The sequence below is a fragment of the Electrophorus electricus genome, chromosome 23 (genome assembly GCF_041902795.1).
Source record: "Electrophorus electricus isolate QZ-2024a chromosome 23, ASM4190279v1, whole genome shotgun sequence".
Classification (NCBI taxonomy): Eukaryota; Metazoa; Chordata; class Actinopteri; order Gymnotiformes; family Gymnotidae; genus Electrophorus; species Electrophorus electricus.
The window spans coordinates 1,952,172-1,969,981 of NC_137519.1; the positions used below are offsets into that span (position 1 = coordinate 1,952,172).

Below are 17,810 nucleotides of genomic sequence, written 5' to 3' on the forward strand. Positions count from 1 at the left end.
CAAACACGATACACAAGAATACATCTAACAAACACATTACATTCAGACATTACGCCAACAATAACCAACATCCTGCACACTTTAACACGCGTTTATATACATTAAGGTGCAGGTGTATATACGAGGTGCAGGTGTGGTTACAGACAAGACAGTCCTCGCACTGCACATGGCGGGTCGAACCACGTGAATCGCGGGAGGCGAGCGTTCCGTGACAGAACCCCCTCCCAAGGGGCGCGGATCCCGACGCATCCGTCCAATGAACGTGAACCTCCAGGTACCGTGTACACGTACACACAAACACAGCATGGCAGTGCCCGGCGCCCAGGCGGGCCAGGTGCCGCCAGCAAGAGAGACCTCGCGGGGAGAGAGAGAAAGGCAGCTTCCCTGCCTCTCTCGGGGCAGTCCGGTACACTCCACCACACGTTGCGCCTGTAAACACAAAAGGCGCAAACAGAAACACACAATAGCACCAACACACAAACACAAGGCGCTGTGACGTGGCGCCCGCCGTCCCCGCAGGCTCCTTGACGTGTCCGAGGCCTCAGCGGACACGCGGGGGTGCACGTCCGCCCCGGTTCCAGACATCCCTAAACGGTCCTCCTCTTTCCCGCCGCTCTAAGAGCGTCCCAGAGGCGGGTTGCCTCTGAGGCTTTGGGCAGACCTTTCCAGTTTCGCTGGCGAGTCAGCTGAGGAGAAGGGTCTTGGGAGATCCCGCTGGCTCCACGCAACCGCCCTCTTTCTGGTGGTTGTGGTGCCCCTCGGTCCTCCCTGGCCCGGGCTCAACCGCCTGAGGCCCCCCCCAAGAAATTCCTGGGGCTGTTCCCCTCTACCTCCGGAGAAGACGCAGACAACGGTCCTCTCCCCAATATCCTGGGATCCAGGCAGAGGTGCAGAGGATGTTCATGCACCCCCCGCTAGGAATTACTTTTTTTGTCGAGGGAGAGTGCGTGCTGTAGCGGTTGGTTATTCTGTAACGTGTGCTGTAGCATAGTCAATGTTCACTGTATTAGTGTTCACCGTATGTGTTTAATGTTAATCGTTTCTTGTTTGTATCAGTCGTGAGTGATTCTTGTGAGTGCCGTTAGTGTTTCATGTTAAATGTGAATAAATGTTCGTCCCAGTCGGAGGAGTCTGTGCGTCCTGCCGCTCCCCCTACGGCACTCGGGCCACCGCACGTTACCGCACCACTCTGATTAGCAGGGAAAATTAATGAATTAATTATTATTTAAGGACTATGTTAAATCAGTCTTGACTCATAAAGTCACAAGTTCAACAATGTGATTATTACTTCTGAAACCCTAACTAAATAAATAAATATGGCAGTGTCTTTACTTAAAATTCAAAAAAATCCATCAACCCATTGTATAGAGTACATTGTATTAACAGAAAACTTTTTATCCATCCAATTTGTGTTTGCAGATGTCAAAACAATATGGATCCATATTCACTGTGTATTTTGGTCCAAAGAAAGTAGTTGTCCTGACAGGATATCAAACTGTCAAACAAGCACTGGTGAATCATGCAGAAGAATTTGGAGACAAGAGACATCAGTCCCATATTCTATGACTTCAGCCAAGGATTCAGAAAACCTTATTCAGCCAATTTAGATGATGGAATGTGTGTGTGAGTTGATCATGGTACTATTTAAATTTTAATTAGGTAAATTATTTGTTTTTCATTCATTATTTATTTACTTTTTTGTTTTGATTTTTTTCAGAATAGATGGTGACTAGACTTCAGAAGAGTCCTAATAAGGAGCCTCCTGCTATTGAATATATTAGCCCAGGGTAATCTGTAGATAAACTACACCCTGTATGTTAATAGTGACTATGTGGAAATGTTCAAGTAGTGGTGTGCTGCCAAGAACTAATACTAAGGACTAACTGTTTCACATCCTGTTTAAGAGCCTTATAGGAGGGTAGAAACTGTTCATCAGCACAGAATGAGGTAGACTTCAAGAAACTAACTAGGAAGTAACAGAGACAATGACAGCAACAGCAACACCAAATCTAAACACAACTGGCAAACCAAAATAACCGACAAACTGGAAAGCAAAACAGGGCTTAAATAACCAAGACTGATGAAGATCCAGATAAACATTACCAGACACGGGTGAACATAATTACAGCTGGGGATACAGGCTCGGGGGTGGAACAGAACGAAACCAAAACAAGAGCTTGACAAAACCGAGCCAAGTATACCAGGGACAGAAACCAAACCAAGCACGTAAATATGTCGCCGTGGGAACTGCGATGCCTGTGACACACAGTGAGCAGGCTGTGTGCTGGGTGGCTACTGTCTAGCTGCATCATTTTCATTTTCCCCAAGCAGCAGGACTGATGGCTATCCTGTAAGGCTGGAGGTTTGTGGCCTATGATGGATTCTGCAGTCCTCACTACTCTCTGGAGGACCTTCAGTCACTTGCAGTGCAGCTGCAGTACCAGACAGTGATGCAACCTGTGGGTTTGCTCTCTGTTTTAGATCTATAAAAGGTGGTGAAAATGTCAGGCGGCAGGCCAAACCTCCTGAACCTTCACAGAAAGAAGAGGTGCTGTTGGGCTGATCTCACCAGTGTGTTGGTGTGGTTGAACCAGGTGAGGTCATCTGTGAGGTGTATACCGAAAAACTCAACCGACTCTTTCCCCTTGGGATACGTTGATGTATAGGCGAGAGTGACCACCCAAATGCAGCTTCCTGTAGTCCACAATCATCTCCTTCATTTTACTGACATTGAGCTGGAGGATGTTGTCGTAGCAACACTTTGATAGAGCACTAACCTTGTCTCTGTAGGTTGACTTGTCTCCCCTTGTGATGAGGCCTAGGATGGTTGTGCTATCAGCAAACTTGAAGATGATGTTAGATGTGTGTTTGGCTACACAGTCATGTGTAAATGGGGAGTACAGGAGGGGGCTGAGCACACAACCCTGTGGAGCCCCTGTGTTTAGAGTCAGTGTTGAAGAGAAGCTGTTTTCTACTTTCCCCACCTTGGGTCTGCATATCAGGTAGTCCAGTATCCAATTGTGGACCAGGTACCTTGCGTGGGTTAACTGCCTTAAAGGATCTGACCTCCTCAGACACAAAGCTCTCCTGATCTACTGGGAGTTTTGCAGCAAGGGGGATGTTTTCCTCAAACCGAGCATAATGAACATTTAGCTTCTCTGCAAGTGAGGAGGTCAACCCCCCTATCACAGTACCAACTTCCTTTGTAGTCAGTGATCATGCAAAGTCTATTCCACATATGTCTGAGAATTCATTGATGTTAGTGCCAGCTGTGTCACAAAATATCCACCAGTCTGTGGTTTCAAAGCAGTCCTGAAGTGTGAAGGTGGCCTCTGCACTCCATTGATAGACTGATCAGAAAACCTTTTTTCCTGTTTGAGTTTTGTCTGTATGCAGGCAGGATAAGGATGGAGGTGTGATCAGATTTTCCAAAAGAAGGGCAGGGGAGGTGTTTATATCCTGAAGGAGAAGTCACCCAGAGTGACACCAACAAGGGAAACATTAATAAAACAAGATTCATGGTGAAAGAGCATGACTAAAGTGTAAGAGAAGAATTAGGAGAAAAGGGGAAACCGTTGTGAAACAGCCAGAGGGAAGCCAGGCCAGCAATGTTCTTCATAAAAGGCCATTTTCTGAAGACAATTATTATTTTATGTTATTTTCCTTATTAATCATGGTTATAATTTGGTTTTGCACTGGAATAGATCATAAGCAGTTTCCCAATGTGTGTTTCATCATGAATACCTGTTTTATATAAATATTGTAAAAACATGCAGTTGTCTCACAGTTAAGATGAAAAACCATTCTGCATTTTGTGTTTACATTTACATTTATGGCATTTCGCTGACATTTAGCTGTTTAACAACAAAGGTTTAATGATTTCTGTTTATGATCAAGGAATTCTGTTTTCTAATGGTGAGAACTGGAAAGAGATGAGGCGCTTTGCCCTTAGCACCCTGCAGGACTTTGGGCAGGGCAAGAGAGGGAGTGAAGAGAGAATCATAGAAGAGATGTGGAATTTGAGGGAAGTGGTGGAGAACTTTAAGGGTAAGAGACATAAGTATATATTTTCTATTTTACTCTTACCAGAAGTAACTATTTTTTGTAGTTGAGCCAAAAATGTAATTATCCAAATTATCCATAATGTAATTATCCATTTATCCAAAATGTAATATATGGGAACATTTAACATCCTGTTATTGGTTATTGTATAAATGCCTCAAATATCACCTCAGCCATTGTATATGGAAGCAGGTTTGAATACAGTGATCCTCGGTTCCAAAACATGGTAAACCGAAGCAATGAGAATATCAGGATCACTGGTTCAGCTTCTATACAGGTACCCTGCTATGTTTTTGAATAAGCAAGAGACACAAAGATAGGATGATGTATGGATAAATGTAGGAGGCACATAACAAAATGTTAATCTGTGTGTTTGTAGCTTTACAATATGTTCCCCTGGCTTCGGCTCTGGCTAAAGGACTGGAAAATTATCATGGCAAACTGTGAAAAAACTCTGAAGGATATAATGCAGCTTGTGCACAGCCTCCAGGAGACCCTGAACCCTCAGGAGTGCAGAGGCTTTATTGACTGTTTTCTAGCATGCAAACAAAACGTGGTATGTCCTTCTTGTGCTGTATACAGAAATGCTTAATGTGTCAAGTTTTATCTTGTACATAGTGCATATACAACCACTCATATTTTGGAGTATCCATATGACCTCTGTAGTGGTATGAACTCCTAATTTATAATTCTGCACTCATCAAATTTGTTATAGTTATAGTAAATTAATGGGGCACCATCGCATATGGAAATATTTTAATCAGTCTCAACTGGAAGTCGCAAGTTGTCTAACTCGTGATCATCCACCACAGGTTAGAAATGCCACCAGTGAAGCCACAAACTTGACAGCTAATGGAACGTTGAACTAATCAGCAATCGCATAGTGTATAATACATTGAAGAATAGAGGGAATAAAGAGAGAAACCAGATAAAACAAATGAGAATATTTGTTTAGAAAACAAAAGTAATCTACAGGACTAACTAGAAGACGACTCAATCTGACCTTTAATCAATAGGCAACTTAAGTTAATTTATATAGCACTTTTCATATACTGTGGCAATTCAAAGTGCTTCAGTAGCACTATCTGGCTGCCAAATGGTGAAACAGAAAACTCTCGTTTGCATCTCAGTGGGAGATTTTGAGTTTGATCAACAATCGATAGGATGTTTAGCAACTAATCACCAATTCTAAAGGAATTAATGTATTGATTCATATAGGTAATATCATTTTTAAAAACAGACAGGATAAATGAGAATAAAGGTCATACAGGGATCCCTAATAACTGACAGCATTACCTAGAGAACTACTAGATGTGAAGTTTAATTGCTAGTACTACAGTAAGTGGAAGCAGTAGTGGAAAGACTAACAAAATTAACATGTTTTGCTTAATTGACTATACTTGCACAAGGAGCTCTATGAGTGTGGGAAGCCTGATTGTCACACTGTGTAAAGGAATTCCCTGTTCGCTATGTCACAAGAATGACAACATCAAAGTTGGCTTTCAAAAGGCCGTTATCACTTCTTATTATGGGGCATTTGGACAGTTCCAGCAGCCTGGAACATTGTCCATGTGTGCGTGATGCTCTGTGTGGGACAAAAACAAGCACACAAAAATCACACAATTCACAATACAGATAGGGGCAATATTCATGGGAGACAGGAATGTCTTTCCCTTGCTCCAAAGCAAGTTCAGTCATGAACTGTCAAACACCTGTTTCAAGCTTGGTATACACCTCTTTAACTGGTGTTTAAACATTGATAATAGCAGTATTTATACACATTGCGTTTACAATTGGCAGAGTGTCCTTGATTGACTCTCTTAATTCAGTGGAAAGTTAAATGTAACACTGTTCAGATTGCAGAAAATAAAATTAAAAATAACACAAATGTACGATGAATGTGAAGACCCACTGTGCTGCAAATGAAACGTGATGCAAATTCAAAAAACGCATGCAACTTCAGAAACCCTGCAAATAACAGCTACAACACGACGGACATGTTTCTGAGGACACGGAGAGGGAATGGACTCCTATGAGACCAGTGGTGACCGAGTAGCTAATGAAAAATATTTATATTTGTGATTACCATGGTTATATCGTTTGTTATGGATTATGTTGATACAGAATGAACAACTGATCTATTCATGCTCAGCAGTTTTGCATATTTAATTCTGCTAGGTTGTAATGCAGCTTTAAAGAACGCTGATGAAAAAAAAAATCCCATTTAACGCGACTATGTTTCTGGCTTAATACGTAGTTAGTTAGCTAGCTAGCTAGCTACCTTCAGAGTGTGTTACTAATTTACAGGATACACTATGTTTTTGTTCAGGTTTGATAGTTTAACTGGTCTGCTACAGTGACCATCTTGTCAATTGTCTTATTCTTACTAGTTAATCTCAAGTGTGTTGTTTTTACATACATACAAAATATGGTTTGAAATCAATAACGCTCTAAAAGTAGGTATATGGACAGAAACCTAGTTGTATTCGACAGAATCTCTTTAGGCTGAACTGGAGTTTAAAATAGTAACACACTCTGAATGCATCTAGCTAGTTATTAACTGGCAGGATCAGGTTTATATTTCTGTTAGTTGGGATTTTGTTTTATCAGTGTTCTTTAAGGCTGCATTCTTTACAACCAAACATGTGCAAGAATGCAAAGCACAAATAGGCCAATTGTTCATTCTGTACCACCAGTGACAAAACTTTGGAAATCACAAATATAAATTACTTTTCACTGGCTGTTTGGTTGAATAACCCCTTTTTGTGTCCCCCTGAAACAACACTTTCATTGTGTTGTGACTGGATTTGTAGCATTTCTGAAGTTGCATGTGTTTTTTGAATTTGCACTGCATTTCTGAAATGTAGCATATGTTGTCATTTTGAATAAAATGTTTTTGGAATTTGTATAACATTCATGAATTTGCATTGCATTTCTGAAATGTAGCACATGTGTTTTGATGAATGTGTTTAATGTAGTTGCAGCATGTTGGGTCTTCCTGGCCACCATACAAATGAACATGGATGAAACAATGGCTTAAGTTGGCAAGCATAAATGGAACCTTATGATTTTAAGCTTCTTTATAGGTTTTAGCACAGCAAAACTGGTTCCTTAAAAATATAAATAAAATGGGACTTCTTAAGAAAACCTTTTCATGCTTGTTGAATTGGTTCACTGTTAGGCCAGCTGATTAGGCTTGGTATGGAAAAAGCCAGTGGTTTGATGGTTTTCAAACATCTCTCTATATGATCCCTGGTATTACTCAGTTGTACTCTGATGGAAGAAAGTGGTCTCATGTTGGCTGACTAATTGATCCCTTCTGATTATTGGTTAGGAGGCTGGAAAAAAGAACTCATTGTTCCATGCACAGAATCTCCTTCAAACTGTTTCCAACCTGTTTGCTGCTGGTACTGAGACAACCAGCACAACGCTCCACTGGGGCATTCTGCTTAATGGCCAAGTACCCCCACATACAAGGTAAGAATTCCAACTGCAATGTGAATATCCAGTGTCCAAGACATTTCTCCAATGAGGAAGACAAAGAGGTGCTTGATGGTGTTTGAGGGTTTACCATGGTTGCTTCTTGTATTTGTTTATATTGTAATATTGAAGGAGTTGATTGCTTTTGTCTTCTTAAAAACACGAGACAATATCTTCTGTTGTGCTCCAGATCAGGTACAACAGGAGATTGACAGGGTGGTTGGAGGCCGCCAGCCAGTGCTGGATGACCACAAGAACCTGCCTTACACAGATGCAGTCATCCATGAGACACAGAGACTGGCAGACATAGTACCCATGAGTCTCCCTCACACCACTACCTGTGATATTAACTTCCAAGGCTTCTTCATCAAGAAGGTCAGGCTGTTAGATTAACTGAGAAGAGTCTAAAAGCAATACAACAAAAGCATGCATAGGATAAAATTATTAAATGTACGTAGGAGACTGAGAGCTGAAACTGGCTGGTTTATAAATATAACAAAGACATGACAAAATGGCTGCGTAAATTTAAATTTTGCACTGTTGTCATACCAGAGAAAGCTGTCACTAGCTTCCTGCTTAAGCTAAAACTGTGATTCTTTCCAGGGAACCTGTGTATTTGCTCTTTTGACATCCGTGTTGAAGGATGAGAATGAGTGGGAGAGCCCTTACACTTTTAATCCAGGACACTTCCTCGATGAGTAGGGACACTTCATTAAGAGAGATGCCTTCATGCCCTTCTGTGGAGGTGCACTGAAATCATTTTCTGTCATTGATCTGGTGCTCCAGATTTCATGTTGTACTTTAAATGTCTGTCTGTGTGTCTGTTAAGGGCGTAGGGTGTGTCTGGGAGAGAGTCTGGCCAGGATGGAGCTGTTCCTCTTCTTCGCCACTCTTCTGCAGCACTTTCGTTTCACCTGGCGTGTCTGAGGAACAGTTGGACCTCATGCCAGCTGTGGGCTTCACGTTGACCCCTCTCCCCATAAGCTCAGCGCAGTAAACTACTTGGCATAATCCATTCACTTTTAACATGTAAGGGTAGTATTTACATTCAAGGTTGGAATAATATTGGCAAAATACTATTTAAAAATTCACAGGCACTGGTGCAACCTGGATTTCAAAGTTCATCACACGTGACCAACACATTCACATGTAACTCACTTATCTGCCCCAACACTTGGCACCTAAAATTAAACCCTCATCATTCATATTGCTGAGTAACATTCAGTTTTATAATAAATGTATGATTTCTTATATGTGAATGAACCTTAATAATTTACAGTAAATATTAACAGTGCTTTTAGTTTTTCATGCCAAGTCAAGTTCATAGTCATCCCTCAGTATAATTCGTATATACATTATTACAAATGTTTCATCTGACAGTAGTGTGACACATATGAACAACATGGGAAGTCTGCCTCTGTTTTGCCATAATCTTCAAATAAAGTCTAATATTTCTACTGCACAAGGTATGATGCATTTCACTGTAAACACTCTCATCATCTGGAAACATTTGATAGAAATTGTTGCATCTTGTCCTCCCTAAGATGATCAAGTTTTTTGTTAGTGGATTGAAATAGTAGCAATGTATGTTTTAAATTTGTCAAAATACCTTTAACCAGGGCACCATGCTAAATGTAGGGAAATATGTTAATTATAATTGAAGTGTAATTACTTTAAAAAAAGCTTTATATTAATTCAGTCTCACTCAGGTTATGGTTAGTCAGAGTCCTAATCACGTATGCAGGGATTATAAAAATGAAAGTGAATCCTGCATTATATGGTAAATTAAATGTTAATAAACATATATAGTAAATAAACAGGGCTTGAGTATATGGAACCAACTAAAATGAAGCTATAGGTATAGTAATTGTTGTAGAAAAACCACAAATAACATTTGCAGATGCTTCTATCCAAAGCAACTTACAATTATGACTGAGTACAACTTGAGCAACTGAAGGTTAAGGGTCTTGCTCAGGGGCCCATCAGTGGCAACCTGGCAGCAGTGGTGCTTGAAACCACAATCTTCTGATTACAAGTCAACTACCTTAACCACCAAGCTACCACAAAACTAGAAAGAGAAAAAAAAATTGATTAACAACTAAATAGAGCCAAAAGGGAAATGCCATGGATTTTGGAACACTAAACTGGGACTCCTGAAAGGGAAGTGTGTCCTAAATAATCATTGAACTAGACTGGATTTGCCTAAATGTCATTCTGTGGTCAGGTAGTATGATAACACACAGCGAACTGGCATCAAAGTAGACCATGCTGACCCCGTTACCTGTTTGTTGAGTTGAGTTCAGGATCAGGTCACAGTTCACCCTTGAACTGGATCATTTTAGGAGCTCTATGAGAGCTCACTCACTCATAATCCCAAGATTTTCAATAGCACTGCGATGACACATTGTATATGTTGTTGGGGTTAGGTTTTGAGAATGTAAAATGACTTCCCCACTGCTGTCCATCAGATGGCATGGTTGAATAGCAAGGTCAAAGGCACTTGTTAAGCATTGCCACTGGTTTTGGAGTTTCTCATTTTAGACTCAACCGGAATCGATTTTGTGTTAGGGTATCTCGAGTCAGAATTTAAGGGCTGGGGTCGCTCATCACATGATTTCAGGGTGGCTTTTAGGTTTGCCTGTCGGGTAGGTGAGCAGAAAGTTCCCAATCCTCCCTACTCTCATTTGGCAAGCTAGAAGGTGGAACAGGTGTGGGGTTGTGTGTAAGTGAAGGAATGTAGAGCCGAACGAAGAGCCTTTCTAAAGAACATACATAAAGTGCAAGAGAGAAAATGTTTTATTTACATTTTCATTTTAGCAAAGTTGGAGCTTGATTCACACTCCACACCCACTACGGTTGCAGGGAAGACCCATCGTGCTGCAAATACATAAAGCACATTCATCAAAATGACAACACTTGCGATACATTTCACAAACGCAATGCAAATACATAAAGCACATTCATCAAAATGACAACACAACCCGGTGCAAATTCAGAAAACACATGCAACTTCAAAAATGCTTCAAATCCATTCCCAACACAACAGAAGTGCTGTTTCCAGAGGACACAGAGGCGATTGGACTTCAATGAGACCAGCGGGAAGCAACAACAACCAAGTGAAAAGTACGTTTTTAGGTTACCATGGTTTTATCATGGCTGGCTATTCGTGCTATACATTCTAGCGTATTTATTTATGCTAGGTTGTACATATCGCAGCCTTACAAACGCTGATATAAATCCCATTTAACACAATTCAGGTTCTGTCTAAATACCTGCCTACTATTTTACAGAATAGTATTCAATCTAAAGAGATGCTGCATAATACAACTCTGGTTTCTGGATAAATACCTACAATTAAGAGTGTTTTGTATGTATCTATAAGCATTACACTTCAGATAAGATAAGAACAAGATAGTTGGCCAGCATAACCAATGACCAAACTGGTTGCCCAGTATAATCAGATTGAGATTTGACCAGTATGACCCAACTGCTCAATCATACTGGTTGAATAGCTTGGTCAAGTTGTTTATGCTGCTGGACCTGCTGTCCAGTTGGAAATTGTGGCTAAACCATCAAACCTGAAACAAAACGTAGCTTTTGCTAGTCTACCAGTTTAATCAGATGATTTAATAGCATAAAGTACATCTATTGCCTGGATGTCCATCTTTTCAACTATCTTGACCATCATTGACCAGATTAGATCATCTGACACCAGAAAATTATCTAGATTTTGTAGCTAGGGCTGTAGCATGCCTATTACGGAGGTCCACAGTTTATCATAGATATATACAGATCTATTCTAACAGTGCAAAAGTAATGATAGAAAAGTAATAACAATTTAGGTATTTAAAAAAACCCATTAGAATTCATGAAACAGAATGTCCCCACAATCTGCACATCCTAAAGGCATCACCTGTTCATTGCAGCATGTTTGGTCAGCGCACTCTCATATTAAATGCTACATACACTTACAGAGCATTATATTTCCATTTTCTTCTGTTTTCAGCTCATATTGTTTTGTCCTTTCTGTTGTTTCAGATACTAGAGTATACTACTTGCTCAAAGACTAAAGCTAACAGTATGTGTGTGAAAAATAGGTGGTGTTGAGGTAACTAAAAGAATGTTTACAGGAAAAGAGGCTTAACTAAACTTTAATTTTACTAAATCTAGGCCTATATTCTTAAAGCTTCTCAAAGCATGAGTGCTAACCTAAGGTGATATTTTTGTCTCATCTACAACACTGACAAACAAATCCTAGATAAGCATTGAGAAGCTTTATGTACATGCACCCCAATTAAAGCATAATTAAATGCTTATTGTAAAATTATTAATGAAAATTGTGACAACATTTAAGGCTCCAGGTCGTAAGAGGAAATGTGATAAAAACCACAAATCAAGTGGAATGGTGGAAATGAAGTCAGACAGCGACAAACCAAAACAGTTCAATGATATACAGTGTATTGTACAATAGACAGTATGATATTTATATATTTATATATATATATATAAGAGACAGTGTAACACTGGATTATAACGTCAGGAGTGACACAGGCCAAAATAACTCACTAAACCTAAACAGACAAAAGAAAAATACACATACAACTACACTACGTGGAAAACACAGAGCAAACCCACCCCCCAAACAAAATGGCAGTCACTTCCTACTTACCAGTGAAACACAACAAAGGGAACAAAGTGGAACATATACAAATACACAACGGCAAAAACAAACTGCTAGTGCAAAGTCAACATGGGAAGCAAAGTCATACACTAAGCCAACCATCAACACTGCTAACAAACAACTCAAGAGAACATCTCTCTCTTCCTCTAGCTTCTTCCCTCTTTTATTTCTCCTCAGGGTGGGCAGAGTCTTGTCTCCTGATTTTCTGCAAACATGAAACTCTGTAATGGAATCTAGAAGTGGATCTAGAATGGAACACACACACACACACACACACACACACACACACACACACACATTTACATTTACGGCATTTAGCAGACGCTCTTATCCAGAGCAACTTACAAAAGTGCTTTGTCATTTACTCATAGAATATATCCAAGTACAGTACAGTAGTTTAGAATCAGACATACCAATGAACTAGAATACTGTAGAATACAGGGATGAATGCTAATAACTAGAAGTACAAAATACATAAGGTCTATCTTAAACAATGATAAGTGCTATAAACAATAAGTGCTAGAGTTTGTTAAACAACATAAACAATACCCTACAAAAAGTATTAATTTAGTCAGTCAATATGGGAGCAGTGTCAGTTGTCCTTTAAATATTCTGCAAATAGATGGGTCTTCAGTCTGCATTTGAAGACTGCAAGGGACTCTGCTGTCCGGACAGGAAGTGGGAGTTCATGCCACCATCTTGGAGCCAAGACAGAAAATACTCTCGATGCTTGTCATCCATGAGACCTGAAGCAAGGTATTTCAAGCCGAGCCGTACTTGAGGTTCGAATTACTCGAGGTATAGATTGGGCTTTGACCATTGACCTCATGTATGAAGGGGCTGGTCGATTTTTGGCTTTGTAGGCAAGCATCAAGGTTTTAAATCTGATATGCGTGCAGCTACAGGAAGCCAGTGAAGAAAGCGCAGCAGTGGCGTAATGTGTGAACTTCGGAAGATTGAAGACCAGTCGTGCTGCTGCATTCTGGACAACTTGTAGAGCTTTGATGGCTCTTAGAGGAAGACCAGCAAGTAGCAAGTTGCAGTAGTCTGGCTTTGAGATCACAAGAGACTGCACAAGCACCTGGGTAGCTTCCTGTGAGAGAAAGGGTCGAATCCATCATATGTTACAAAGGAGGAATCTCCAAGACCGGGTTAGATTAGAAACGAGTTCAAAACGACAACTGGTTGTCCAAAGTTACGCCCAGGCTACAGGCAGCTTCGAATGGTGATACTAGGGAGTTCTCAAAGGAAACAGTGAGGTCATGGTAAGGGTTGGGAGTACCTGGGATGAACAGAAGCTCGGTTTTACTGGGGTTGAGCTTCAAGTGGTGGGCTATCATCCATGACGCAATGTCAGTCAAACATGCTGAGATACATCTGGAGACCTGCATGTCAGAGGGTGGAAAAGAAAGAAATAATTGAGTGTTATCAGCATAGCAGTGGTAGGAGAAACCATGAGAAGATGTTACATCACCAAGATAATGAGTATACAAAGAGAAGAGAAGGGGGCCTAATACTGAGCCTTGTGGAACACCAGTGGAGAGTCTACATGGTTTGGATGTGGATCCTCTCCATGTCACCTGTGCCGGTTTGTAGCCAGACTGGTTGGGATCATGCAGCTGGTTCTGGGTGAAAAAAAGAATTGATTATAAACTGCTTTAAAGGGCTTTTGAGAGAAAAGAGAGAAGTGATACCAGTCTGTAGTTGGTAACACTGAAGCTGTCAAGTGTGGCCTTCTTGAGGATTGGTACCACCCTGGCGGTTTTGAATGCAGTAGGCACGCATCCAGAAGATAAGGAGTTGTTGATGATGAAAGAGATGAAAGGAAGCAGATCTCTTGCGATTGTCTGGAACAGAGGATCCAGCAGACATGTAGTCAGATTGCAGGAAGTGAGGAGTTGAAGAATTTAATCTGAGGAAAGAGGAGAAAAATAGGTCAGAGAGTTGGATGTTGGGGAATATATGTTGGTTGGAAGAGTGGGCACAGAGGAAAAGGACTGGCGGATTGCTGCAACCTTCTCCTCAAAGAAGGTGATAAAATCCTCCAGAGTAAGAGTAAGAGGAAGGAGGGGGAGGGGGAGGATTAAGGAGAGAAGAAAAAATAGTGAAGAGCTTGCGTGGATCAGATGCTGATGATTTGAAATTCTCTCTGTAGTAGGATGACTTTGCAGATGTTACTTCCAGTGAGAACTTGGAAAGGAGAGACTTGTATGAGCTGAGGTCTGAATCTACGTGAGATTTCCTCCACTGCCTCTCTGCAGTCCTTCGTTCTCTCCTGTGGCAGCGAAGTGTTTCTGTTAGCCAGGGGGCAGGTGGGGAGGACTTAGCAAGTCTAGAGGAGAGAGGGCACAGAAGATTCATTAACGAGGAGAGTGTAGAAATGAAAGAATTTGTAACTGTATCCAAAGAGAGAGAAGACAGAGAGTCAGGGTGAGGAAGGGTGGACAAAACAGTAGAAGTAAGGGAAGAGGGAGTTATGGAGTGCAGATTGTGATGGAGGAAGGAGGAACATGTTGGAGAGGACAGGATGGAAAGAGAAGGAAGGGAGAGAGAGAAGGATAGAAAGTGATGGTCCGAGAGGTGGAGGGGGGTGACTGATGTCCGATGTTGTGGTGGTACAGGTGAAGATCAGGTCCAGAACATTGGCCGCTTTGTGGGTCGGAGGAGAGTGGTTGAGGGTGAGGTCAAATGCTGTCAACAGTGGAAGCTTGTCTTATGGATACACACACACACACACACACACACACCAAACGAACACAGGACACAACAATTGAAAAAAATATGCTTTTTTCTCTTATGGTTAGTGTTTTTCAGTAATACTCACACGAATGCTTTATTGTCCAAGACAGGAGAGATTATGCTCTCCTGTCAGTCAAGAAATGCAAAGTAAACATTCACTGAGCCTCCTAAAGCTAGGTTGCCTTCATATTACTGGGCTTTCCAGAAAAAAGATTGATTAATACTTTGGTTCCACAGCCAATATAATTTATATATATAAAGTAGAAAGCATATGTAGATTTTTCATATGCGCTTTTACTTTGTTTAAAAAAGAAGGACGATAGGTTAAAAAGATAAAATATTGTGCAGTAACCATAACTCTATTAACACGGTCACTCAGGGTTAACACAGTTCGCCACACAGGGGCGACGTCTGCGTTGAAATACCTTTAAATATAATTGACTTGAATATCAGTTGTCCTTCACTCTGGCAATGGTCATTTTCATGTGTCTTACTTGTCCGTTTTATGCTTATTCATATCCCCCAAAAGTCTGTTTAGACAAGCGGTACGTTTAAGCTCTTTCGTATCTTTACGCACCGCATGTCTTGTCTTAAACTGGTTGTTTTTCCACAGCCAATAGTTTGACGCTTTATCGTGGACGTTGAGCCAAAGCCATCATTTAGGGCCAGCCGACGTTTATCTGTCTAAAACGGTATCTGGAGAGAGAGTCTAGCTAACTGGAATATGTCCACTCTTTTGAAGAAAAATCATGGACAACAAGAAGATGGAAACAGATGGCGGAAAAGAAATCATATCTGCTTATATACACGCAGTGTCCCCGATAATAAAAAAAAATGTCAACGTGAAACAACAAGTAGTTAAATGCAATAATTCAGATGGGCAGAGATGAACACCACCACTGGAGAAACATGAGGGTCGTGGCTGACAGAAACTCCACCAGTTAAATTAATAAAAACAACAAAAGTATTAAGTAAGTACCGATATTAAATCACTGTTAGAAATGTAACTGTTCGGGCAACCAATGGAGCGCAATGAGTTTCCTAGTTGTACCTGGTTTTGTGATCGCTAATGGCGAACGTTTTCTGCTAGCTAGCTATTTCTATTAGCTCGCTAGTTAGCTCTATATTAGCTAGCAAAAGTCAATCTATACCATCAAACCTGTACGTTTAAGCAACACCACATAAGTAGCCATCTATATCACTATAAATGGCACCTTTCCAGAGAATGAAACAAAGTAGCTAATTAATCTTCGCTATCTTGTTAATAGCGACATAATTGTATGGAAATGCAGAGTTTCAGTAGCTAGTTGGCGCTATAGCTTGCTAGCTACGAAGCCGCCGTCTTAGGATGTCAAACCCAGACTTGCTAGTGGGATGCTTTTTCCAGAGCACCATGTCACAAGGCCAAAATGATGATAACCAAGTGGCTCGGTGAACAAAACATTGACATTTTTGGTCCATGGCCAGGAAACTCCCCAGATCTTAGTCCCATTGAGAACCTGTGGTCTCTCCTCAAAAGTGCAGGGGACATGTAGAGTATGTCAACAGTACAATCCCAAACCTGCAATTAAGGTGGCACCCGGTAAGTATCCGTTGTCATTAACACCAGGGGAAGAGATAGTAATTGACTACACAGACATGGTGGACTCAGCACAGGGGTACACGTACGTGGCCAAAATCTGTGCACAGACAAAATTAAATTTGGTTGACACCTTCCCTTTGGCATTAATGCAAATGAGATGTTCAGTAAATGCAACAACTGGTTTTACCCCTTTTGAATTGCAGACAGGTCGAGGACTTCCAGGACCCCAGGGACCCTTAACAATAAATGAGAAAACAAAGACATCTCACACACACATCATACTTTAATGAATTGCAAAGTATCGTTTCAGCTTTCTCCACGCAGGAGGGGGACCGGACAGGGAGCAGACAAACCCAGACGATACCCGTTAGGGACTGGGTGCTGCTGAGAGTCATCAAGAGAAAATGGAGTGAGCCGAGGTGGACAGGTCCATTCCAGGTGACAGAAAGAACCAGCCACGCCGTACGCCTGAAGGGTAAAGGGGAAACGTGGTTTCATCTGAGCCAGTGCGCTGCCGCAGAGTCACCGCAGAGGAGTCTGCAAGAGACAGCGAGGGACCTTGCTGAAACATCACCTAACTCATGAGTGTCATTTTACTGGTAGCTTTAGGGGTCCACCTTAAGACTCAGGTGTCCATTACATGGTATAGTAAACTATGGTTAGAAAAGCATGTTTAAATGACGGTGGGAGTGATTTATCACACTGTAACCTGACTTAACCTACACATGTATTCCCACCTTTGTGTTCCTCAGCATCCATTCATATTTCAAATAAAAATGATGACACCCCTCTATGGGTTCATAATATTTCTTTATAGCAATTCATCAAAAGCTAATATCAGTTCTACATATCACAACAGAAAACAGATCTCCAAACAAATCTTGGTGTAAACTACCATATGAAAATTTACTGGGTCCCTTTGCTTTCGTGTCTACCTACACTTGATACAGCATGATTAGGATCTCAGAGAGCGTTACAGTTAGTAATGGAACTACAGGAGCCACAGGAAGTATGCTATTATTGGAGTGAGAGAGAGGGCAGGAGAGAGAGAGAGAATGTGAAAGAGAAATGGGACAGCACAGGACGCTTGCAGTCTGGAGAGATGGGAACAGAAACTAGCCAAAGGAAAAAATATGTAATAATACTTTTGGCATAGCAGGAATCACACTCTGATATGCCACTGGAAAAAAGATTTTTAAAAGGCATTAAAAGGGATAAAAGGCTCTTGGATATGATACATGGACTATACATCATACATTTTGCACA

The 17,810-nt window shown here is 41.1% G+C and overlaps 1 pseudogene; it reads left to right on the plus strand.

The window, feature by feature from the left end:
• Positions 1 to 256: 256 nt before the first annotated feature.
• On the plus strand, positions 257 to 8,703 carry LOC145653279 (cytochrome P450 2K1-like; annotated as a pseudogene).
• The last annotated feature ends 9,107 nt before the right edge of the window (positions 8,704 to 17,810 follow it).